Raw genomic sequence first — 25,723 nt, 5'->3', positions numbered from 1 at the left:
CAAAATATTACATCATTAAATGCAAACTTCGATGTCATGTTTCCTTTCAGATTCATATTTTCAGCTTCAAACCGCTCCTCTCCCTTTTTCATATGCTCCATCTTTCATGTTGCACCTTTGTAGCAGACTCTCAGCCGACACTGACTGGAAATGTCCCTTATGTGTTTGGTGAATATTTTATGGTAGGGATCAGCACAAAGTTTGATCGTTGCAGGGTGCTGCTGTTGGAGTTCAAAAGAGATGGTGGGTTTTTCTGACAGTCAGTCAGAGAGAGAGAGAGAATGAGAGAGAGAGGGAGAGAGAGAGAGAGAAAGAGAGAAAAAAATCTGGTGTATGAGAGGAAAACAGGGGAGGGAAAGAGAGCCCTGCTTAGTTCAGATTCAGGACCACTAGTTTGGTGGACAGCTCCTTAAAACTTCAGCACTACTGGAGAAAAATACTGCTTTAGTTTTTATCTCATAAAATGTTTTTCTTTCCTCAAATTATTATTATTATTATTTTTAAATTACAGCAAAAAAACAATATTTGGAGACACAAACATGTTTAAAAAGTATATTTCCAAAAATAATTTTCGTTCTAAGTGTTTAGTTTGTAGGAACATTTCATCTGAGCAATTTTACACCTTAAAACTATTTCTTTACCTTTTGACCAAAACAAATGAACAGAAATACTCAATGTTTTATTTGTGTCCACCAGAAAATAAAAAAAATAAAAATAAATACTGTCTATTATCGACATCACATCGGGGATTTTTAACCTTTTTACTCGCAAATTTGAGGTTTCAAACGGAGCTAAACCATATATTAAATCATCATAATTATCACATGGTAAATGTGTGCAGCATTGCATTCACAATGCACGTCTTGGAAATAATATCTGACAGGCCATTTTGCTTTTGCAGAAAGAGGTGAAACTTCGATGATATCTGATTGGGGCTCAGGATGACTGAGACACCTGGAGACTTAAAAACAATTTATGTAAGCTCAGAGGATGCATTAGGGTGTGAGTATTTGACTTGTACGATCTCTGGAGGCCACATTTTTTTATATTCATACTCTACTTGATTGTAACATGTTTCCCCAATGTGATTCTGCTTCAAAAATTCTCCTTTGGGAAGGATTCAGTAATTAATTTAGGTTTTCTGAAGGAGGATGAGAGGTGCAAACCCAGAACCAAACATTGTAGGCATGTCCAGCCACTATTTACATTTTAATATTTTAGTAATTTATCAACACGTTCTTGGAAAGATGGCTGCTGTTTTCTCCATTTTCTCTACGTCGGAAAACAACATCTCATTAGAAATGCTCCAACAGTTCCTGACTATTTATCGTCAAAAGAGCAGCGGTTCAAAGAGTTACATCGTAAATGTTCATTTGCACTTTCTATAGCTTCAAGAGATCCATCTGGCTGACAAAACCTGGTGCAAACCAAAACCCAGAGTGGATATGGATAATTTGGGTTAACTGCATATGCGTGTTCATGAGTGCGTGCGCGTGTGTGTGTGTGTGTGTGTGTGTGTGTGGGTGCGTGTGCGTGTGTGTGTGTGTGTGTGTGTGTGTGTGTGTGTGTGTGTGTGTGTGTGTGTGTGTGCGTGTGTGTGTGTGTCTGTCTGAGGGAGGAGTGGGGGCTTCATTATTAATCAGGGCCCTTTCCTTAGTCTGAACGCTGCTCACACTCCATCGCTTAATGACTGAAAATGAGCTGTAATTATGGGCTGTCAGTCCACTCTCTGGCACCCCCTCTGCTCTCCCATCTCATGGGTCCATGTCCTCCCCTCTGCTGCACCACACCCAGCCTGCCATCACTTAATACCACCCGCTTTTCAACATTTATCTGAGCTATCCGTGCCTGTAAGACTCCTAATCCACTATTAAACCGTTCGGACATCTTTGACATTGACGGCAATTTAGGAAAAAAAAGATTATGAAGACGAAGGCGAGAGAGAGGCACAATTTCTTTACACAGAGGTCAGAGTGTGCATTGGGAGGACTAAACTTTTTCATTTTGATTGCTCAGAGAAAAACATTTATTTAGGTTGAAAGTGAAAGACTAAGCCAATAACAACAGTAATCGTTGGAGATTAAGTCTAGATGAAGAGTAGTAACCACTGCTTCATTTAAATACACTTCCTGTTTTCTCTGCTATCTGTCCCTTGCCTCTTTTTGTCCCTCCACCTCTTCCTTCTGGTTCCGTGCAGTTAAGCTCATCGTTATGCGGCGTGTGGTTTGTCAGAGCTGATGATGAATTTGTTTATGAGTGGAGGGAGCTGATTTCCCCTGAGTGGTCTCTTGCTCTCTCTTTCTATCTTGTTCTTTCTCTACTTTTCTCTTGATCAGCCCAGGCAATCAAAGAAACCCTCTCTTCCTTCACTCCCCCCTCCCCCGGCCCTTCCTGCCCTGTAGGGTGCCTTGCCCGTCTGACATTCAGATTTGATTCCAGCCAATAGCATGCTGGAGAGGTCACTGACCATTTCAGGACACAAAGAGAGGAATACACTTACAATTGATTTTCCCATTATGCTAGATTCTTGAAATGTTTTCACATTTCTCCCAGTTTATCCCCTTTCAAAATGTTCAGTAGGTTTGTTTTTTTTATTTTTTATTTTTTTCTCTGCTGCAGCAGCTACCACAAAAGGACTGGCAGTGAATGCCTTGAAGTCTGCACACAGTCATATAAACACAGCACAGTCAAAGAAAACCCTCATTTAAAATTGCCATGAAAGCTCTCCTACATGAGTAATGTGTTGCTTGTTTAAGTCTTCTGTGTCTCTTACAAGACGGCAGGTTTAAAAATGTAGGCATGTTGACGCTACAGAAATTACAAAGCATCTTGTCTGACAGGTCCCCCTCCTGGGCCTTTCAGTATAAGCATGCTGTTTGCAATCGGGAGACACACACACACACGCACACGGATGCACACGCACACACACACACACACACACACACACACACACACCCACCCGCACACGCACACGCACACACACACACACACGCACATGCACCCACACACACACCCACACACGCACACATATACACACGCGCACGCATGCACGCATACCTCATGACTTCCACACACAAATACACACCCTAATATCCCTGTTGGAGGTGGTGGAAGTGCCAGCTATTATCAATTAATCTTTGTTGTGTTTTTTCTCTTGCAGAGAGTGGTACCATATGGTTCGCTGTCAGCCACTGCTTTTAATTTACTCCTTGCGTCTGCTGTGAAAACAGACCAACATCCTATCTGAATTGCTGATTGGAAAGGAGAAGTATGTACTGTACCTATATAGCAACTGATGCTCATGCAATAACTGGCAGAAATGAAGATTTCACAATTATATGTAGTACCGCAATAGCCCACTATGGTTTGGCCAGGTGCATTCTTACACATTCTGAATTAAAACACAAGAATTATATAATTATAAAGATTTCTGAATATATGTAATATATTCCGGTCAATAAATTGACCAGAGTCACATATTGTACCACAATTCACTGCAAAATGACTTTAAAAATGCGACACCTGACAAGAGTTAACATATTATATTACATTTTTCATCTAAATCAGGTATGTTTCTTGAGATTTTCTGATAAAAACCAATTGGAGAAGACTTTATGTGACATACCAACACAAAGTAGCTCATTGTTTTAAAGAGGCAAGAGCAAGGATAAAATATATCGATTTTTTTAAAACAAATAAAAATCTTAACAGTGTGGTGTGTATTTGTTTTCTGGCAATCTGTGTCAATTTAGAAGCACTTTTTGATGCCTTTACGTCTGAAGGCCTTTTGGATGCATCTCTAACAAGTTCATACATCTACTAAGAAAATCTGCCAAATCTTTACTTGCAAGAAATAGCTCAAGTTTATCAGAACAATCACATATTCACAGTGAAATATTTTGGGGATTCACACCTAGAAAGTGAAATTTCGGCCCATTTCATGGAAATCTTACAAAAAATTCTCAATTTGATTTTAGTTTTGATTTTAGATTCAAAAATATTAAAGTTTCATTTGAAAACATTTTTTTTGTATTTCCAGCTATCTTTTTTAAATATTAAAATATATATCATGATATGAAGATTATCAGTGTGACAAAAAAGTAAAATCTCAAAAAAAAAAAAAAAAAACATCTGTCACAGGGCAATTACTTTTTCATACCACTTAATATTTTGTTCAACTGGATTTTTTAACTGCATCACGAGGAATAAACACAAATACGTGCATTACTTTCATATTTTCATGTGCAAAAAATAAAATAAGAAAACCGTGTGCATTTATTTCACCAGCGCTTCACCAACAGTAACCAAGTTTTAATTTTCTGAGCTAAAGAAGAAACTGAAGAAAGTGCTGGGAAAGCTGCCATTTTAACAAGGAATCCTCTTACAGTATGCTACTTCTTTTTCTCTTCAAATCTAGATTTGATGCCTCCCTCTATCAGCGCTGGTCATCAAAGGTAAATTAGATATGTTTTGCTTGCAAACATGGAGGACGTTCAAGTAATTTCAGAGGCTGAGCAAGTCTTTTGTTTGGAACGGATGTTATTTTCCTTTGAAAGAAATCGACTCGCATCAAACCACTGGCTGCTTATCACTGGTGGAGTAAAGATAAATATCATGATTAAAGTTTTCCTACAGTATACCGTAAAGACATATTTTTATAGCAAGGTAACATGATACTAAAAGCGCTAAAACATCCGATGTCACTCAGCTGTGATGGAGAGTTCACCACATTATTTGTACACACAGCTCATGAAGAATTCATCAGCCTGCACAAGCTTTCTCTTATTTTAATAAAAATGGACAGAAACGTCATGATAAGCGGAGTTTCTTGTAAAGCGTTTACTTTCTTAGAACTTGTGACTTTGACCGCTGCAAGAAGGAAGTCAAACAATAATAAAATCAAAGCCCTACATACCTTGCGTGTTTGCCCTGGTAAGGCTGCAGGGAGGCAGGGAGGCAGGGAGGGGCACCAGGCTCCCTGCCCTTCTGTGTGTGGGAGTAAAAAGGGGAGAGGTGAAGCTGGAAAGGTCATGTCTGGTGTGGAGGAGGGGTCAGGGATGTGATGGTCTCAGGTGGAAAAGGAAATATGTGGGTTGAACTGATGGTATACGGCGAATTTGTGTGTTCGGATGTGATGGATGAGATGTGCTCATGTGCTTTCTTATCATAGATATTATGGATAAACAGACAATTCATCAGGACATACCGGTTCAGGAGATTCCTTCACTCTTACCGGTCCTGTGAACTTTAAAACCGATGGGTTAGGTTTAGGGGGCGACTTTTAATTAATTAAAAACACAAAAAACATGAAGAGATCTGAATTGGGGTTTATAGACATTAAATAATGCAGTTTAATTGACTGACATACAAAACTCCAGCTAAGAATATAATCCATCAGTAGTGCACAGTCAGCTCAAATGAGGTTTGAGCATTAACATGTAGTGGTATAGAAATGCACCTAATTCCACACAGGTGGTTGTCAGGTGAGGAGTTCCGGTTGTTAAGGTGGGCGTGGTATATAAGGAGCTGCGGCGTTCATTCAGGATGTGTCGTCTTTGCTCTTCCACTGTGTGGCTTGCATCCTGTGGACTCTGGCAGCGGAAAGTAACAAAATCTCTGGCTGGCTGGTGCGTGCTACACTAAGATCCTGGTGGTAAAGCGCCACTGCGCTGCGCTCCTTCTCTTCCTCCTTCTGCGAGTGTGTGTGTGCGTGTTTGGATCGGCAGGTCCCCCCACAGTTGGACCATTGCTCTGTTCTGCTCGGATCTACTCTGCTTTGCTCTGTTCTGCTCGGATCTACTCTGCTTTGCTCTGTTCTGCTTTGCTCTGTTCTGCTCCAATCTACTCTGTCGGCGTTCGTTTTCCTGGACTTCCATCTCAGTCGTTTTTAAAGTTGGACTGCGGCGGTATTATCCGCCTCCATCGAAGCGGTGTTTGGGGTGTGGCATCGGCGCACCCCTTTCACCTCCTGTTGTGGCATGACAAGCGGGCCACGCATGGTCCTGATGTTTTAACTTGCATTGGCTGTTGTTAATTTCTATTACTTTACTTATTTTGCTTACGGCCCTTTTTGTCTTTTATTTTGTTGGGCTGATATTGTTTTTTTCTAATTAGGTTTAAGATTGTTATCTTGGTTAACTGTTTTTCTTTTGTTGTTTTGCAGTTGCTGAGGTCCGGTGGCGGTGTTGGTGTGGTGACGGTGTCTTCCTCTTCTGCGTGCTGTGATTCTTGAGTTTGGGTTGTCTCACTGCGTCTGGTGTGTCAAAGGGTTTTTTTTGTTTGTTTGGTGGATTCCGTCCCTATAGCGCCCCCTCTGGCCGGTAACTTCAGCTACTGCACTTACTTTGATTTTCTTTGTTTTTCTTTGTGTCCCATTCTTAAAAAAGAAACTGGTTTTAAAAAGTGTTTTAAAAAGAGCTTAATAAATGGTTGTTTTATAAATTTGAAACTGTCTCAGATGTGCTAAATTCATGCATAACTGAACCTGTGTGCCTTATACCAAAAGAAATATTCTCTGGGTGAAATTCCCAGGGTGGCGTTGTTGTGCAACCTATTAAAACTAAAAGTTCACCAAATCTGAGTTTCCGTCTAGTATCGCCACATTTTTGGCGTTGTTGGCAGGATTATGCTTTTTATGAACATCTGAGACAAGTATTTGTTTTTCAATATTTTGTGTATTTTTTTTTCCCTCCTATTTGTGCAGATTGGCCGATCCAGAGACAGAGCAGCAGTGGTTCCATGTAGAGCTTTAAAGTGGTGGGTGAGGTGTTAATAGTTTAACCGTAGATTTTTTTTAATTTTTGCACTGCAGTAATCAGAAGCAGCATAAGCTTGTGACAATGGAAGAAGAAATTCAGGAACTTAAAAAGCTGGTAGCAAGCTTAAGAGCTGACAATGAGCAGTTGCGACAAGGGCAGGCTAGCTTAAGTGCTCAGCCGTCCACTTCTTCAGCATTGCCTAATGCCCCTCCTACGCCTAGTCTCCCTGTAGCAGAGAGACTGATTTTTGTGCCTAGAGATAGGAAATGCCCCATCTTTAGAGGAAGGACAGGCATAGGATTGAGTGAGTGGATGGAGGAAGCGAAGGTGTGTATGAGAGCGCGACATCTATCTGTGGCTGACCAAGCGTTTTTCCTGTTTGATCACTTGGATGGAGAGGCTAGGAATGAAATAAAGTATCGCTCTAGTGCAGAGAGAGAGGACCCTGCTAGGATATTTGAAATCTTACAGGAATTGTATGGTTGCTCAGAGTCATATGTTGCTCTGCAAGAGGCCTTCTTTTCCAGAAGACAACAAGAGGGAGAGAGTCTTCAGGAGTTCTCCCTCGCATTAATGGGTCTTATGGAGAAGGTAAAGCAACGCGCACCTGCTGGTATGTTGAATTCTGAGACGCTGCTAAGAGATCAGTTTGTTGAGCAGGTGTTGGACGGTTCTCTGCGTCGTGAGCTGAAGCAGCTCGTACGCGTGAGGCCAGACAGCACTTTGCTTGATGTCAGGACTGCAGCGATCCAGTGGGAACGCGAAGGGGTACCTCATCCTGTGAGAAGCCGCAGTCAGTCGGTTCCTTCAGTTTATGGTGTCCAGTATGGGGTTCATGGCGGTTCTCAGATAGCTTCTTTGACATCAGCAACGGAAATGAGTCAGATAAGAGAAATGCTAAAGCATCAGCAAGAGCAGCTCCAGCAGCTTAGTGAGAGCATTTCTCAGTTGCAGAATTTCCGTCGTCCTAACCGTCCACCCTTTGCTGGTCCAGTTATCTGTAGGCGGTGTAATCAGCCTGGTCATTTTGCACGAGAGTGTGACGGGGTGCGTGCCCCTCGTCGAACCCAAGTTCAGTCAGATTCAGCTACTCGGTCCCATTCTGCTTCAGCGGCGGAAAACTAGTTCCCACCGAACTGCAGAGCCACAGTTTGGGTGGGGATGCTACTGGCTCACAAGCCGTTATTGGAAGCTTGGGTACTTCTAAATTGATTTCAGCTTGTCCTCATGCAGATGTAGTCATGGGTGGTGTAACAGTCACATGTTTGGTGGATACTGGTTCAATGGTGTCCACTGTCTCTGAGAGTTTTTTTCGTCAGCATATGGAGTCCTGGGGTTGGGAGCGCCTCCATTCGTGTCATTGGTTGGAGCTTAGAGCTGCCAATGGTCTTAGGATTCCTTATGTTGGCTATTTAGAACTTGATGTACAACTCTGTGGCAAATTGATTCCCAACTGTGGTGTTTTAGTTGTGCAGGACCCTTGTGGTGAGTTCCCAGCTAAAGTCCCAGGTGTTTTGGGGATGAATGTGATCAGGAAGTGTTATCAGGAACTGTTTGGGCTGCATGGTGTAGCTTGGTCTTCTGTGTCTGGTGTCTCTGAGGCACCCCAGGCAGTTGTGCAGGCACTGCAGCAGTGTCAATCTGCCTACTTGCAAGAGCCTCGTAGTCCTGGAAGGGCTAAGGTCAGGGGTAGGAAGGGCTGTCGGATCCCTGGTGGAGTCATGAAAATTGTGGCTGCCACATGTTCTGATGGGTACTCGAGCTCTACCGCTCTGTTTGAACCTTTAGAGTCCGGATTGCCTTCTGGTTTGCTTGCTTCCCCTGCTTTGGTTCCTGTAATCAGGGGTACAGCTTATGTACCCATTATTAATGTTGGTTTGACTGAAGTGGTGTTATACCCCCGCACTGTTGTTGGCACACTGAATGTTGTTAATGTGGTGAGTCTCCCTGCAGGAATTACTGAAGTTCCAGCAAAAGTAGCCACGCTGGGGTGCCAGACAGCTTCAGTTAGTGTGCAACAGCAGGTGAAGGACTTGGATTTGTCTTCACTGCCTGTGGAAGAACAAGGTCAGGTGAGATCATTGCTCCATCAGTACATGACAGTTTTCTCATCTCATGATGGTGACCTGGGCTGTACTAGTGTGATAGCTCACGAAATTCCTTTGGTTGACGATGTCCCAGTTAAACAACGCTATAGGCGTATTCCCCCTTCTGATTATGAGGTGGTGAAGGACCATATCAACCAATTACTAGCTTCACAGATCATTAGAGAGAGTAGCAGCCCATATGCTTCCCCATAGTCTTGGTGAGAAAGAAAGATGGAAGTATTCGGATGTGTGTTGACTATAGGCAGTTGAATAGCAAGACCCGAAAAGATTCTTTTCCTCTTCCACGAATAGAAGAGTCGTTGGATGCCTTGTCTGGTGCATGTTGGTTTTCCACCCTTGATCTGGCTAGCGGGTATAATCAGGTTCCAGTTGTGGAGGCAGATCGTTCAAAAACTGCCTTTTGTACCCCCTTTGGGCTGTTTGAATGGAACCGGATGCCTTTTGGGCTCTGTAATGCGCCTAGCACATTCCAGCGGTTAATGCAGCGGATTTTTGGGGATCAACAGTGCCAATCTGTCCTGTTATATCTTGATGACATTGTTGTTTTCTCTTCAAGTGTGGATCAACATCTGGAACGCTTGAAGGTGGTGCTGGATCGACTTTTGCAACAGGGGCTTAAAGCAAAGCTCAGTAAATGTTCCTTCTTTCAAAAGAGGTACGTTATTTAGGACATGTGATCTCTGGTGAAGGGGTTGCTACAGATCCTAGTAAAGTTGAAGTTGTAGCCAACTGGCCAACTCCCTCTAAAGTTTCAGAACTTCGGTCGTTCCTTGGCTTTGCCAGTTATTACCGTCGTTTTGTAGAAGGTTTTGCAAAACTGGCAGCTCCTTTGCATAGAGCTGTGGCTCAGTGTACTGGTGCCAAAGCTGGTAAGAAATCAGATTGTGGACTTGCTGCATGTTGGACTGATGAGTGTCAAAAGAGCTTTGAAATCCTGAAGGCTAAGTTGATAACAACACCAGTGTTGGCCTATGCAGATTTCACTCAGCCATTTATCTTGGAGGTTGATGCCAGCCATGGTGGCTTGGGAGCAGTTCTCTCTCAGATGCAAGGAGGCAAGGTGAGACCGATTGCTTATGCCAGTCGAGGTTTGAGACCCACAGAGCGAAACATGGTAAATTACAGCTCCATGAAGCTTGAGTTTCTGGCCCTTAAGTGGGCCATGACTGACAAGTTTAGGGAGTATCTGTTGGGGAACAGATGTATTGTCTACACCGATAACAACCCTCTCAGCCATCTGTCCACCGCTAAATTGGCTGCCACTGAACAGAGGTGGGCTGCTCAGCTAGCATCTTTTGATTTTGAGATAAAGTACCGGTCAGGTCAGAGTAACACCAATGCTGATGCACTTTCTCGCCAGCACCCACCTGATCCACCAGATGTGAAAGTCATGCTTCCAGGTACAGCTATGCCTAGAGCATTGCAGGAAGCTTTGGGGATTGAAAAGGTTGAGGCAACCCAAGCAGTTGTTGCAGTTTTGCCACAGCATACTACAGCTGAACTTTGTGCTTTGCAGCAGGCAGATCCTGTTTTACAAGACATGTTGGTGTTCTGGAAGAGGGGACAGCATCCCAGTCGAGAGGAGCGGGCCCAGTTGTCTTCATCCACGTTGGTTTTGCTTCGACAGTGGAACCGGTTTGTCGAGAGAAATGGAGTTCTCTATCGAAGGGTATTTAGATCTGACGGGGGTGAGGTTGTGTTCCAGTTGGTGCTACCAAGTGTGCTAATTAAAGATGTTCTGACCCAAGTCCATGAAGAACATGGTCACCAGGGAGTGGAGCGAACTTTGGCGCTCTTGCGGTCCCGGTGTTACTGGCCTCATATGGCCTCTGAAGTGGCCCAATGGTGCCAGGCTTGTGAGAGGTGCCAGGTGGCAAAGGATGTCCACCCTAAAGCTCATGGCTACATGGGACATTTACTAGCATCACGTCCTAATGAAATTTTGGCTATTGATTATACCACCTTAGAGCCCACTCAGAATGGCTTAGAAAATGTCTTGGTCTTGACGGATGTTTTCAGTAAATATACTGTTGCTGTCCCCACACGGGATCAGCGAGCAGCCACTGTGGCTAAGGTTTTGGTGTCTGAATGGTTTTATAAGTTCGGTGTTCCAGCTCGGTTGCACTCCGACCAGGGTCGTAACTTTGAGAGCTCACTTATCCAGCAGCTGTGTAGCTTGTATGGTATTATAAAATCACGCACCACTCCATACCACCCAGAAGGAAATGGCCAATGTGAGCGTTTTAATCGGACACTGCACAATCTGTTAAGGACGCTGCCTGTATCTCGGAAAAGAGATTGGCATGCCTGTTTGCCCCAGGTTCTTTATTGCTACAACACAACTCCTCACCAATCTACTGGAGAGTCTCCTTTCCTTTTGATGTTTGGTCAGGAACCTAGACTGCCCCTAGATTTCCTGTTGGGTAGAGTTGAGAGTCCAGTTGGTGGTTCTGTCCATGAGTGGGTTCAAGAGCATCAGGCTCGTTTGCAGGTAGCCTTTGATTGGGCTAGAGAGCACCTGAAACATGCTGCAGATCGCCGAAGGCATGCCCATGACACTCATGTGAAACATCTGCCACTAAAGGAAGGTCAATTTGTGTTTTTGCGTGACTTTACTGCTAGGGGGCCTCATAAGACCAGGGACCGATGGAGCTCGGTTAAGTATAAAGTGTTGAGGGCACCAAAGGAGGATGGCTCTGTTTACACCATTGCACCTATGAATGACCAGAGTAAAGTAAGACAGGTGCACCGGACCATGCTAAAGCCCGTGGTGGGTGTTCCTCCTGATCACATTCCTCCTCACAACTTGCCTCCTGTAGAAAAGAGACTGTCTGAGGACAATAGCCCATTTGATTATGATCTGTTTGTTTGTGAACAACCCCTGGTGGTTGCTTCTGACTTACCTTCTGGTAGATCACAGCCTCCAACTGCATCCCGGGAACCGGGGTCACCATGTGAACCAGTTGTATCTGCTGAACCCTCTACATCTGGGACTGTTCCAACTGTCAGCTGTTTTGATCCAGTGGCCCTACGTCGCTCCAAACGTACAACTGCTGGACAACATTCTAATGTGTACCATCTTCCACGGCCAGCAGGAGACGATCTTCCTGGAGGTTCTTCTGCATCCCTGTCAACTGTATCAGCGATGTTTAGACCTTGGAACTAATGGTATTGGTTTGAATTGGTCATCGTCGGGTCGACGATGCAAGAAGGGGGGGTAGAATGTAGTGGTATAGAAATGCACCTAATTCCACACAGGTGGTTGTCAGGTGAGGAGTTCCGGTTGTTAAGGTGGGCGTGGTATATAAGGAGCTGCGGCGTTCATTCAGGATGTGTCGTCTTTGCTCTTCCGCTGTGTGGCTTGCATCCTGTGGACTCTGGCAGCGGAAAGTAACAAAATCTCTGGCTGGCTGGTGCGTGCTACACTAAGATCCTGGTGGTAAAGCGCCACTGCGCTGCGCTCCTTCTCTTCCTCCTTCTGCGAGTGTGTGTGTGCGTGTTTGGATCGGCAGGTCCCCCCACAGTTGGACCATTGCTCTGTTCTGCTCGGATCTACTCTGCTTTGCTCTGTTCTGCTCGGATCTACTCTGCTTTGCTCTGTTCTGCTTTGCTCTGTTCTGCTCCAATCTACTCTGTCGGCGTTCGTTTTCCTGGACTTCCATCTCAGTCGTTTTTAAAGTTGGACTGCGGCGGTATTATCCGCCTCCATCGAAGCGGTGTTTGGGGTGTGGCATCGGCGCACCCCTTTCACCTCCTGTTGTGGCATGACAAGCGGGCCACGCATGGTCCTGATGTTTTAATTTGCATTGGCTATTGTTAATTTCTATTACTTTACTTATTTTGCTTACGGCCCTTTTTGTCTTTTATTTAGTTGGGCTGATATTGTTTTTTTCTAATTAGGTTTAAGATTGTTATCTTGGTTAACTGTTTTTCTTTTGTTGTTTTGCAGTTGCTGAGGTCCGGTGGCGGTGTTGGTGTGGTGACGGTGTCTTCCTCTTCTGCGTGCTGTGATTCTTGAGTTTGGGTTGTCTCACTGCGTCTGGTGTGTCAAAGGGTTTTTTTTTGTTTGTTTGCTGTGTTTGGTGGATTCCGTCCCTATAGCGCCCCCTCTGGCCGGTAACTTCAGCTACTGCACTTACTTTGATTTTCTTTGTTTTCCTTTGTGTCCCATTCTTAAAAAAGAAACTGGTTTTAAAAAGTGTTTTAAAAAGAGCTTAATAAATGGTTGTTTTATAAATTTGAAACTGTCTCAGATGTGCTAAATTCATGCATAACTGAACCTGTGTGCCTTATACCAAAAGAAATATTCTCTGGGTGAAATTCCCAGGGTGGCGTTGTTGTGCAACCTATTAAAACTAAAAGTTCACCAAATCTGAGTTTCCGTCTAGTATCGCCACAAACACAAAAAAGCCCCAAGCCTAAACAACCAATGACCATAACATCTTCAGCAAGGACTCTTTGTACACAGTGTCAGGTCATGTACATTTCAAATAAACTGTCTTTGCAACAGGTTGTTACAATTAATGGATGAAAAGTAAAATTAAAAACTGTTTTTCTTTCCTTATTACTTTTATTTTATGTGAACTCAACAGTGATTCCTCTTGCAGTAGGCGTTATTGTCAAAGTCGAGGGCCTGAACAAAGTAAAAGGGAAATAAATATTTACAGAGAAGTTGATGTTTGAAAGTTCTTTGAATCATGAGTCTGATTAATGGTTTTTGTTTTGGTACTGGTACTTACGACAAGCCCTGTTCATGTCCTGAACAGCTGCAGTGGTAATGAAGTCTTGAGAGAGAAAATAGAAGCAGCAGCAGCAGCTTTACTATTGGAACGGAGCCAGCCGCAGAGCAGTGCTCAGGTGCTTGGTGTTGAGGGCCAATCATGGCAGGGTTGGCTCATTCTTAATGAGAGGATCTCCATGATCCAGCATCCAGGACAGGACACCTTGACCCTGATACTCTAGTCCTCATAGTAGTGGGCACCAGCTGCTGTTGCTTCCTACCTGAAATGAAAATTAAAGGAGGACACACACTGAAGTGTTTGACCTTACTGTACCTCACACAATATTTTAAAAGCAAAACAAAGATTGAATATTTGGATGGTAGCTTTTGGGAGGTGAAGTAATAAGGCTTTATGCCTCAAAGCTCTAAATAATTTGGTTTCAATTTGTGATAACACATTTTTTAAACACATAAAATTGACTCCATTACCTGGAAAGGGTTGTAAAAAAAAGGAAACTGAAGTTAAAAGCAGGGTACTAGCAGTGCCTGTCCAAGTTTCTCTGAGGTCTAATTTTCAGTCTTTAAATGTTTAATTTTATATTTTACAGCTGTAAAGCTTTTGCGAGCCCAGTACATAACATTGGTTGCTTATTATAGGGTTAAAATAATCAGAATGGAGTTTGTTTCTTTTTATAAATATTGACTTCATATATTTCTTTGGTATGGCAAACAGAAATAAATAAAATCAGTTGTTGACAGTTTTGAGGACTGTAGTTTGTCACAATATCTACTGTTATGTTGAAGACAGAAGTGTATAAATGTCCATCCATCCATCCACTTTCCTGCACCCTTGTCCCTCAGTGGGGTCGGGAGGGTAGGGGTGTCCATCTCCAGCTAACGTTCCGGGCGAGAGGCGGGGTCACCCTGGACAGGTCGCCAGTCTGTCGCAGGGCAACACAGAGACACACAGGACAAACAACCATGCACACACACACTCACACCTAGGGGCAATTTGGAAAGGCCTATTGACCTAACAATCATGTTTTTGGACTGTGGGAGGAAACCGGAGTACCCGGAGAAAACCCACGCATGCACAGGGAAAACATGCAAACTCCATGCAGAAAGACCGGGGCCGGAAATCGAACCCAGAACCTTCTTGCTGCAAGGCAACAGCTCTACCAACTGCGCCACTGTGCAGCCTTGTGTATAAATGTGATGAGCAATAATATTTCCAGACTATGAAGCCAACTCAGCAACAGGTTATTCAATTCTGAAGTCACAATGAAACATTTCTTTTTTTTTTCCCCAAGCTGAATGTCTCTTCACAAGCAACCACAGAAATTTTTTTTTTACTAAAACTTGTATTGTTCTTGAAACATTTTGGAGTTTATGTAATATCAACTTTTTAAGCTTTATAATTATCACCCTCTCATCAAAAATATACCTGGAGTGTTACTGGATGTTTGAGAAATCCTTGAATTTCCTGTGGCGCCCATTTGGTTTGGCTCTCACGATGCGGCGCTGCCTGTTTCAACTAAGCTCCTGCTTGGAACTGAAGTCTCCAGCTGAGCTTTCGCCTCCCCTCCAGCTTGCCTTTCCTACTCAGCTCCATCAGACTAGTGGCAGCAGCAATTAGCAAACACCTGGCATAATGGAAAGACATTGTTGAGAAGCCAGAGTGTTGGTAGAAGCAGAAGTTTCTTAAAAAAAAGTCACAGGCCAATTTCAAAGATTCAAACTGAGAAGTCAAATTTTCATTGAGCACAATTGAAATTTGTGCAAACACAGTTTGATAAACATAATTTTTATAACGACTGAAAGTAAAATAGTTACTAGTAAATGCAACTGTGTGCCTGGAAAATACATAATGCTCCCCCTTCAAGGCATGTTCAAATCCTGGTGGCACACTTAAATGATTCATGTTCCACTTGCTGTACAGTGTGAAAAAATATAATCAAAGTACAAAAAAATTGAAACATCACAAGCCATTAGCACACAATTTAAACACAAAGTTTTAATCCTGTTTAGGAACACTTTTTATCAGCCTTCCATTAAAATCACGCACCTGCTTTCTGAACAGAAAACTAAAGACTGACTTAAAAGGCAAAATATGAAAGCATCCAGACAAATAAACTGACATATTTACACGACTGTTTTGTTACTTTGAAAGTCGCAGGCAGAATCACAATTTCAAATTAATTAATTTCAACCTGCTTTTGCTTTCTGAAAAAAGTCGTTTTCATGGCGAGGTTTCTAAATTGACCTTGCACGTACTGTACTAGAAAAGTGATTGGTATTCTTATTCTTAAATAGGAACGTCAGGTGTTTTCTAAAGCAGAAATCCTTGAGGTGTTTCAGTGTAAGGAACTTCATTATATGAGTCAGAGTATTCTATTTTGCTCTGAAAGTTTGGAATTATTCATGAATCTGTTCTCTTTGAATAGAAGAAAAGTCTATGAAATTGCTGGCAAACAGAAAAAAAAAGTTTGTTTTTTAAAAAAATCATAGTTATAACATCTATAGCTGTTTGGATGCAAGCCAACATATTTCGGTTATTGTTGTTATGACTGAGTAAAAAAATTATGTTCACTTAATGGAAAAAACTAATCACAAAATATTTTAATTGCTTTTTAAAACAGTAAACATGGCAGGTGCAGAAACTGAAATGCATAGGGAGAAATTTAACTGAGAAAAAACCAGAGGAGATGCTGCAGGTTTCCACCTGCAAAATGCCAAAATTTACTCTTTCCTAACGTTTGTCTGGTAGCATTTTGTTAGAAATTAGAAGATTTTAAAAGGACTGTCTTACCTCCAAATGTAGCCACCCACACACTGACTGCTACGGGAAAATATTCATCCACAGTTTGCAGCAACATAAAACAGCAACGGCAAACTGTAGCCAACACGTCCCGAATGTTTCACCTGATGTAAATGATGTCATCTGTCAAGTCTCTGAGAGTTAGTGTGGAGTCCAGAGGTCCACTAGGTACGGTCCACATGCTGTGACTGTGATCACAAAAAGTGTTTCAGCTACACAGACCAAGGAAGAAAATATATGGAAGCTTGTTTGAGCAGAACATAGCACATTAATTGACATGAAAGTATCTGAATAAACTAAAATCAGGGACTGCTGAGTCAAATTTATATTTATCTTATTGAAAGGGTGGTTGTTTTAGTGTTATTCTCTCATCAAAAACATACTTGGGGTGTTGCTTTGATTCTTTGCATGCATGAGAAATTCGTTAATCTCCCTGAATTTTCATGCACAGGTGAATTTTGAGAGAGTAAGTCAATAGTTTGAACTAACATCTGCTTTCTGTGGTGCTGATCTTTTTTTGCTCAATCAAAGTTCCATTTTCACAATGTCGAGTTTTAGCCACAAGGCTTTGTGATGAACTCTGCCACCATGAGATATTTTTATTTTGCTCATCTCAGTGCCTTACTTTACATTAAGCTCTTTTTAAGTTACAAACTTCGCGTGTTGTCATCCCAAAGATTACAGGACTTTGCTGTATCATCATGCAAATATTTAGTTCAAATAAAGATGTCGCTTTCATCACAGATTTGATCATGCTCAGAGTCAGAGCTAAGAAAAAAAAAAAGCCACAAACTCTAATGATGTGGTTTATTTTGTGCACTAAATTCTTTTTTTTCCCCCCAGTTTGTTTTGTACAAGCTGGGGCTGCTGGTCTTAAAATCAAATTAGCAAAACAAATCAACCATATGATGCACAGGCTTGCTGATTGCAGCTTTTTTTTCTCTCTCTCTCCTGTTCTTTTTTATTGGCATTTTAGCCTTCCTTCCCCTGCTTTCCTCCTGAAGTTGCAGCTTTCTCGCCACGAGGGTCCCTGTGGACTAGACCAGATGTTCCAGGCAGCACACTTCCCCACTCTCTGCCTCATGGAATATTCATGGGCAACCAGGCACCATAGCACAGCAAAGCACCACGCAGACAAGAGACAGTTTACTTATTTATTTATTTCATCACCCTGATGCCTGGCTGTCTAAGGCACAATGGTTCACCATATGAGCACGTCTTCTCACCTAAAAAAAAAAAAAAAATCTTCTTTTTTTCCCTTTATAGTGTTTATTTTTCCTGTCCCATTATTGCTCTGAATACATAAACATAGCTTCCTCTGTGTCTGTGTGTTCTTAGTCTTTCCTCTTTTATTCTGTCCTTTTACTGTCCTTCTCCTCACTCTTTTTCTCTCTCGTCACTTTTATTTGGCAGATGGGCGGGGAATGAAGAGAGTGTTGAATAACTAATGCTGGTCGGTGAATCCTAATGGTGGTGCTTAAATACAAAGCCATTATTTACAACCTCGCCTAATGTAATAGAACACTTAAATTCTTTGTTTGGTTGGTGATTATTTGGCTAAATGCTCAGCGGTAATGCATCCTGTTTGGCTGTTAATGGCACATTTTCCATAATGGATCGGTTGTTGTTTGGACAAAGGTTTGCGGCTCGTTATTTATCAATATCAACATTCGCCGTGTTTCGCAAAAGTATTCGCACCCCTTGAAGTTTTCCACATTTCTGTCACATTACAACCACAAACTTTAATGTAGTTTACTGTGTGTAACTGACAAAAACAAAATAGCTTGCTAGTTAAGTGGAGGAAATTGCGTGGATGCTTTACACAAAATCTGAAAGGTGTGGCATTCATTTGAATTCGGCTCAGCCGAGTCAACACTTTGTAGAAGCGTCTCTGTCTGCAGCTTCATGTGCGAGTCTTTTAGGTTTACATCAGTGACAAAGTAACATAAAAAGCTTTCCAGAGATTAAACACGTACACCAGAAATCACGAAATTCAACATGCAGACAGACAAAAAAATAGCAACATTTTTGGTTGTATTAAGAAACAAATAAAGTTTAGAATCACAAAAAATATTGTAGCCTAAAATATAAACAGTAATTCAAGACTGATATATTTGAGGTTAAAATAAAAATAAAAGTATTTTTTTTGTCAAAAATGATTATTTTTTCTAAACAGAAAGAAACAATATAATATGATTAAACTAAGAACCAGGTTGAATAGATAAACAACATAAGCCCTACAAGTTTTCATGGAGCCTTTTTTTTGTCAACCTCTGTTAAATTAGATGGAGAAAATCTCTGTCCATCAGTTTTCATGTTTTTGCACAGATTCTTATTTATATTTAGGTTTACACTATGAATATGCTGAACCATTACTATTCTGGCTACAGTTTTAAGACTTTTGTTCTGCTGAAATCTCAATCCAAGTCTTTTTTTTAGCCTCTAACATGTTTTCCTCATGGAGGATTTTATTTTTATCTTCATGTTCCTGGAACTTTGAGTCTTCTCTGTCCCCGCTGAAGAAAATCTTGATGCTAGGTTAGGGTAGCACCATAATTCACCCTATGGATGTTGTGTTTAAAGTGGTGTGAACTGTTAGCATGCTGTCACACATTACATGCTAGCTGACCAAAACTTATGAATTTTCTCTGTCCCACACTGATTCAAATTTTAAAAATGGCTTTTTAATAGTTTTCTCTTACTAACAACTTTCTCTGCAGCTCCTCTAGATACAGCTTGTCTCTTGGGCAGCTCCTCTGTTTATTGCAAAATGTAAGGTTTACACATACTTCTGCTTGGAACTGCAAAATCTGCCTATCTGGTCAAATAATGGCACCTGGAGAATGCAGGGATAAAAAGACTTTTGCACCAAAAAAAAAAAAGAAAACAATGATCTTCAGTAGATAGGAGTAGCATCAGGAGCAGACTGTGAGAAGGAAGAGATCCCGAGGAAAGGGAAAAAAGACTAAATCTGAAGTTGCAGCAAGATCCATCTTTTTTTAGCAGAAAAGGAGGCAGCGAGGCACGATGCCAGGCGGTACCTCTGCTCCACTTGACTGCGGTCCAAAATGACAGCTGACGGCTGCGGCACAGACATCATGGACGAGCAGATGTGGCGGCAGCTTTCCAAGTGCAGCAACACTTCATTCCTCCCCTCTTACTCTCTCTTTCCCTCATTTTCTTATTTCCTTATCATCAAGGAAATACTCCCCACCTTCCCATTCCTCCCTTCACATCTTCCTCCTCATCACGTATTTATCCTCCCAAGATTTTTTTTAGCTCATCCAGACCCTCCCTCAAACCACCCCCACTGTCCTTTGCAACAGAAATTTAAAGAGGAGGGTTCTGATTAGGAAACTAACTTCCCAGACAGATCCTCTCTCAGCATTGTTCTTCTCCAGAGACTGATCATCTCTCCCAGCATGCACCTGTAGTAAAGAGGTTATTCAGCTCTCTCGCAGCTGAGGCGCAGCTGACTACTCTCTGGCCCACATCCGGCTCTATTTCCACTCCAGCTAATCAAATTGCTTTCATATAATCAGCTAATTGCTAGCTAATGTAATTTTACAATTATTACATTCTCTAAACATTTCATTTTAAACATTTGGCTACGAATGCTACACTGACTGTCCCTCCCTATCCCTCGCTTTTCCCTCCCTGTTTATGTGTGTGTGTGTTTATCAGCATCTGCGATCTCTCCCCATGCAGACTTTCTCCAGATTGCGTGGTTCTCACTGTTTCCTGTGGTCCAGAAGAGAGTAATCTTCCCAAAGCAGTGGGGAAAGAAAAGCGGGGGACCCTCAGCGGGACGAGTTTGTCAGGAGTATAGGTCAACCAGGGCAGTTAATAATGCTGTTATCTTGGAGGCAAGCAGGAGGAGGAGAAGGAGGGCGAAGATGTGGTAAGACAGAGGAGGACCGGGGAGAGCGGAGATAAAGTGAAAGTAAATAAGAAAAGAGGATGAAGAGGAGGTGTTTAAAAGGAGGAAGGATGAGAAGTAGGGGCAGGAGGGAATATGCTCATGGTTCAAAAGGAGCCATGCCCACAGAGAGGGAGCCCTGCTGGGTCTATGCAGGGGGGGCGCAGTGGAGGGGCAGGTGGAAGTCTGGAGGGCTGTGTTTGTCTGCAAGTGGCTGCTTCTTTGTGTGCAAATGCAAAGGTAGGGCTGCCATATTCAATATTCCTGTCAGGCTGGACTTAGAATACCAAAACAACCTGTCTGGGAGAATCCAGATGCTCCTGCTCCTCTTCGCACCTTCCTTCCTCCCTCCTCCACTCTCCACCTCTCTCCCTTTGCTCCCTCAGCACACATACGGTGGACGATTTCAACTTGCACTTTTCCTTTTTTTATTATTGTAAAACTGGTATTTCTTCCTAATGGGGTGTTTAAGTCGGGAGTAAAACTGTTGTTTTTTGAGGGATTATCAAATGTGTTAATAGTGCAACATCTTGACTGAGAACACAGATGTTTGCTGTTGTAACAGAGACGGTTTGTACATTTTGATCTCTGTTAGTGGTGAATGACTCGAGGTACAACTGTGGGGAGATGAAAACAGTTGCCAGGTTCGCAGTCTCTTCAGTGAAAAAAAAAAAAAACGTCTTTGAGGTTTATTTGGCACTTTTTTTTTCTCTCAGCTGCAGATCTTTTATTTTATTTTATTTTTTTAAGAAGAAACAATAAAAACGGTGTGGCAACATTTTATGTGGATTCCTCTTTCCTGCTCCCTCTCGCATTTAGACAAACCTCATAAGATATGCTTGTAGTGTTGAGAAGAAGGCATGCTCCGCAGAACAAATGGTGTTAATTTGCCGCGCCTCTCTGAAGCTGCACATTAGAGAGAAGCCTTCAGGGAGAGAGGGAAGGGAGGGCGGGGGAAGAGGAGACGCAGGGAGATGGGGAGGGGGGGGGCAGAGGGAGGTAGGGAGAGGATGGAGAGAAGAGGTGGAGGAGGAGGAGGCAGCAGCTGTGCTGGAATTAATGTCTGCATGCCAAATTAGAAACACCATGCATCTCCGTCAGAAATCCACTGAAAAAAAGAAAAAAAACGAGGAAGGGGATGGGAGGAAAGAGTCAGAAAGAGATAGATAGATAGATAGATAGATAGATAGATAGATAGATAGATAGATAGATAGATAGATAGATAGATAGATAGATAGATAGATAGATAGATAGATAGATAGATAGATAGATAGATAGATAGATAGATAGATAGATAGATGAGGGCTGATGTGTTGGTGATGGAAGACCCTCATCACAGAGGTGCGACGCTTGTGGGGGCCACTGCTCCCAGTGGTGGCCCCTGGGGACACAGCATGCATTTGATTATCAGTGAGAGGATCAATAATGAGAGTAGAGGCGCTCTCTAATGATAGCTGCAGGCCATGGGGCCAAGAGGCCTCGGGGTAGTGAGCTGGCATGACAACCCTCATAAATACAGCATAAGAGTTGAGCAAACTGAGAGTGAGCGTAATATGCAGGTCAAACATGTGTGTGTGTGTGTGCGTGTGTGTGTGTGCGTGTGTGTGTGTGTGTGTGTGTGTGTGTGTGTGTGTGTGTGCGTGTGTGTGTGTGCGTGTGTGTGTGTGTGTGTGTGTTCTTTTGGGCCAGCACGGTTGAGAGGTATGTCAGATGAAGGACACAGAGAGCAGATGGCTGCGTTGAGCTGTACGAGCACCTCACCTCGTCTCTGCCTCATTCAGCGCGGCTAAATGCAATGTACCGCTCACTCATATCGACACCGTACAACCCCTGAAAACTCCTCTGCAAAAAAAAAAGCACACGGCGCCTCGTCCTGCTTGCCAACAATTTTGTCGCCCTGCGGTTTCCTTGTAAGCTTCCGAATTTTACACCTTTTCAAGCTGAAAACCTTGAAAAGGAAACTTTTTTTCCCCTTCAGATACGTTTTCAGTGCAGGTGTTTACTCAGAACTCTACATTCAGGTATTATTATCCTCCTCTGCTGCAGCAGGTCAAATAGCAGAGCCACCAAATAGGTGACAACAAGAACAACAACAACGTGCTCATTAGCTCATTTCTGGATTTTTTTTTCTGCTCTTTCGTTGCTGAGCTAAATTAACCATCCCATTCCTCTTCTTTGTGTGTCCTCTGCAGAAACAAAGCAGCCCCCCCTCACCCCCTCCCAGATAGACAACACACACTCTGGCTCCCTTTCCCTCCCTGCTCCCCAACCATCCTGTCATTGTAAAAAGTGTCTCCCGTCTGACCGTGCACCACCACCGCCTTACCCCCACACCTCACCTTCCTCTACAGCCCCCTCCTCACCCACTGCCTCCCTACCTTACACCCCAACCCCCTTGCTCTCTGAGCAACACGCCCGCTCTCCCCCCTTCTCCTCTCCCTGCCTCCCAATCACCCCCCGGGAGGTGACATCTGCCGGGATGCGCTCGGCTGGTTCCAGATGCACCACCGCCTCCTCCACCACCGCTGCAGCCGCCACCACCCGAGCGAGTGAGCAAGCCAGCGACACCCCAACACTCATTTCAATTCCATCACCCTCTCCCAATCATCTTGCCTCTCCCCAGTGCAACATTAACGAGCCTCTTTCATTTGAATACATAATTAGCCGCCCGAGCACTCTGCTTCACTAATTTTGAGACAAAAGGATGGAGGAGACGAGGGGGTTGGGGTGGGGTTTTTTTTAAGGGTAAAGGGGGTGGGGGATGGCATGTGGGATGAAGAGGATGAGCCAAGTAATGATACCCCCCCCCCAAAAAAAAAGAAGCATTTTAATTTGGTAGCAGAGGGAGGTGCATTTCTTATGTTTTACTCTTTGTCTTCTTCCTGCTGGCCTCACTCTCGTTGTGATTTGTGCATTTGTGAATCCATGACTTCTTCTGTTTGGTAATGTGGCTACATCTGCCTTGGAGTTGTTCCTCAGTCCTTCCTTTTTGTATGTGTGTCTCCAAATGACAATGCATGCATGTGAGTGAATCCATCACCAGCCCTCGGGGCATGCAGCACTCCCAAGCCAAAATAAACCCCACTTACTCCTGCACAATAAATCATTCCTCTCAATGAGCTGAAGCCAGCTGAGACACCCCTTAGTGCATTACAATATCATCTAGCTACATTCAATAAACATCGCTCCTATTGCCCTCACTGTGGGTGACTTGGGTTTGCCAGAAATAATGGCCTTGAGGCTTTTACGTGAGTTTGACGACACATTCAAATAGCTGCGAACATGTGTCAGGGTTATATCATATTCCCGATTTACAGTCACTTAATGAACCAGAGCTCCTTTGTGTGTTTGTATATGCGGAAAGAAATATTGAGTTTATTAAAGCCAACAAAGAAGGGACAAATCGAGAGAGAGATGGAGCTCAAACGTGAAGGAGCAAATAGGAATGAATATTGCTTCTATTTTGCATGTATCTCGCCTGCGAAAGTGACGTCGTCTCTCTTTCTTCTTGGTGCTGTGCCAGGCCTGGCCTCCTGTCAGCTGTCGGGGGAGCCAAATGACAGCTTTGATCCTATTAGGATCGGTGCCAAATCAACACTTTGCTCATTAAGGACCTGCACGCGCCAGCTAACGACGTACCCGCCTCTTCCACGCAGCCCTGTGGCCGACACCGCGTGCCAGCCAACCATGCCCTGCATGTGCCAGGTGAGCGCCAGGGCCTGTGCGAAATACTCTGCAGAGTCAGTGCTGATTCAACACACTTCAAAGAATACAATTGCTATACAATTGAGAAGTCTAATTACAGATTACCAACCATACCATACCATCAAGAAATCTCTCTCTTTGTTAGTGTCAGGATTTTCTTCATTCAGTAGTCACTTCTTCAGCAATTCTTCTGTCCGTCCGTCCGTCCATCTATTCATCATCCATAATGGTCACTTTTTGTTTTATTAATTACAACAAGCCATAAATGCACAGAATCGTGACTTCAAAACCAAAATATTTTTGAGTCCCTTGTCAATATTGAATATAGTTGCATGTTAATCAGGGTTGTAGCTTCGTCCTGATGGAAGAATTGTTTGCACCTGTGGATAGGTACAAACTTTGATGTCATTTTGAGAGAAGCATATTGTTCCACATCCTGGCATCAGAGACACTGCTGAACTGAGATAATACTGTCAACAATTAAACGTTATCCCTCTCCTGCTGTTAACTTTTTAGTTTACGCTAACGTAAAAAGTACTCCTACATCAGTTCTTCTGTTTCTTTTTTGTTTATCTGCTCTAGCTTCTCAAATTCCCAATTGGTCGTGGCAGATGGCCATTTGCATTAAGCCAGGTTCTGCTGGAAGTTTCTTAGAGTTAAAGGGGATATTTTTCTCTCCACTGTTGCTACATGCATGCCCAGTATGAGGAATGTCTGGAAAGTCAACAAGATATGATGCAGCAGGAAGGTCAAAGCAAAACGTTCGGGGTAGGCAGACATTTGTCACAGAAAAATAAATAAATAAGAAATCTCAGTCCTGTTTCATTTATCCAAATTTTTTCTCTCTTGTGTGAGAATATGCATAGACTTTCACTGCTTCACTAACCTAAAGAGCTGCACACACTCCTGTCAAGCTCGCCCTCGAACACACACACAGCTGCACAAGGACACACACACACCTGAGTCTATATATTTAGATGATTTCGGGTTAAACTACACAAGTCTTTGTTTTTGTAACTTTATCCTTAAGTCACACTCTTCTCTGTCATTCTCTGATATTTGATATTTTTTCCAAGTTTCTTCATCCTCTTCATGCGGGACCGCCGACTCGATATTGTTTCGAAAGGGTTAAGCAGATTTTCAGTGTGTTGTCTGCTCCGCATCAACGTACATTATGTACTCCTAATTTGCATACTGCAGCGCGAGCTCAATTAAAATGAACTTTTAATTTCTTACAAGTAAATTAGTTTTGCATGTGATGCGTGCAAATGTCGGTATAATGGGTGCTTTTTTAATAGGCTCACTAGCTGAGTGCACCCGACCAACTCTTAGGATTTTAGGGAATGATGCAAAGAGACACAGCAACCAGAGACCTCACCTCACACGGCCACACAGGGCCGTGCAGAGACCACTAAAGGGGCAGGTGTTCAAAAAAAAAAAAGGGCACATCTAACCGCATTATAGGACAGAATATTAACAAAGCCACACAGCTTTCAGAGTTTAATAAACAATGATAAATTACAAAATTGTGAGATATACAATCAAAGCTAAGGAAAATCTCTACATAAAGCATACAACTATGCATATGTAAGATATGTTCTTTCTGTAGGTCTATTTTGTTATAGGAAAGTATTGCCATATTCAAACAAGCAAATTTAGCAGGACTTCTAAATCAGAGCTAGACCACCAGACATA

At 42.8% G+C, this 25,723-nt stretch overlaps 1 long non-coding RNA gene across 2 annotated transcripts; it reads left to right on the top strand.

Moving 5' to 3' along the window:
- Positions 1-5,805: 5,805 nt before the first annotated feature.
- Positions 5,806-13,110, top strand: LOC145551092 (uncharacterized). 2 transcript variants are annotated; one of them, XR_014086891.1, is made up of 3 exons: positions 5,840-6,320; positions 6,704-6,756; positions 12,816-13,110. It is a non-coding gene; the product is annotated as an uncharacterized LOC145551092 (long non-coding RNA). The 2 variants fall into 2 exon arrangements; XR_014086890.1 differs by lacking the exon at positions 6,704-6,756 and having other exon boundaries at positions 5,806-6,320.
- The last annotated feature ends 12,613 nt before the right edge of the window (positions 13,111-25,723 follow it).

The sequence above is a fragment of the Poecilia reticulata genome, chromosome 3 (genome assembly GCF_904066995.2).
Source record: "Poecilia reticulata chromosome 3, P_reticulata-male-v2, whole genome shotgun sequence".
NCBI lineage: Eukaryota > Metazoa > Chordata > Actinopteri > Cyprinodontiformes > Poeciliidae > Poecilia > Poecilia reticulata.
This window is presented reverse-complemented; position numbering and strand designations above follow the sequence as displayed.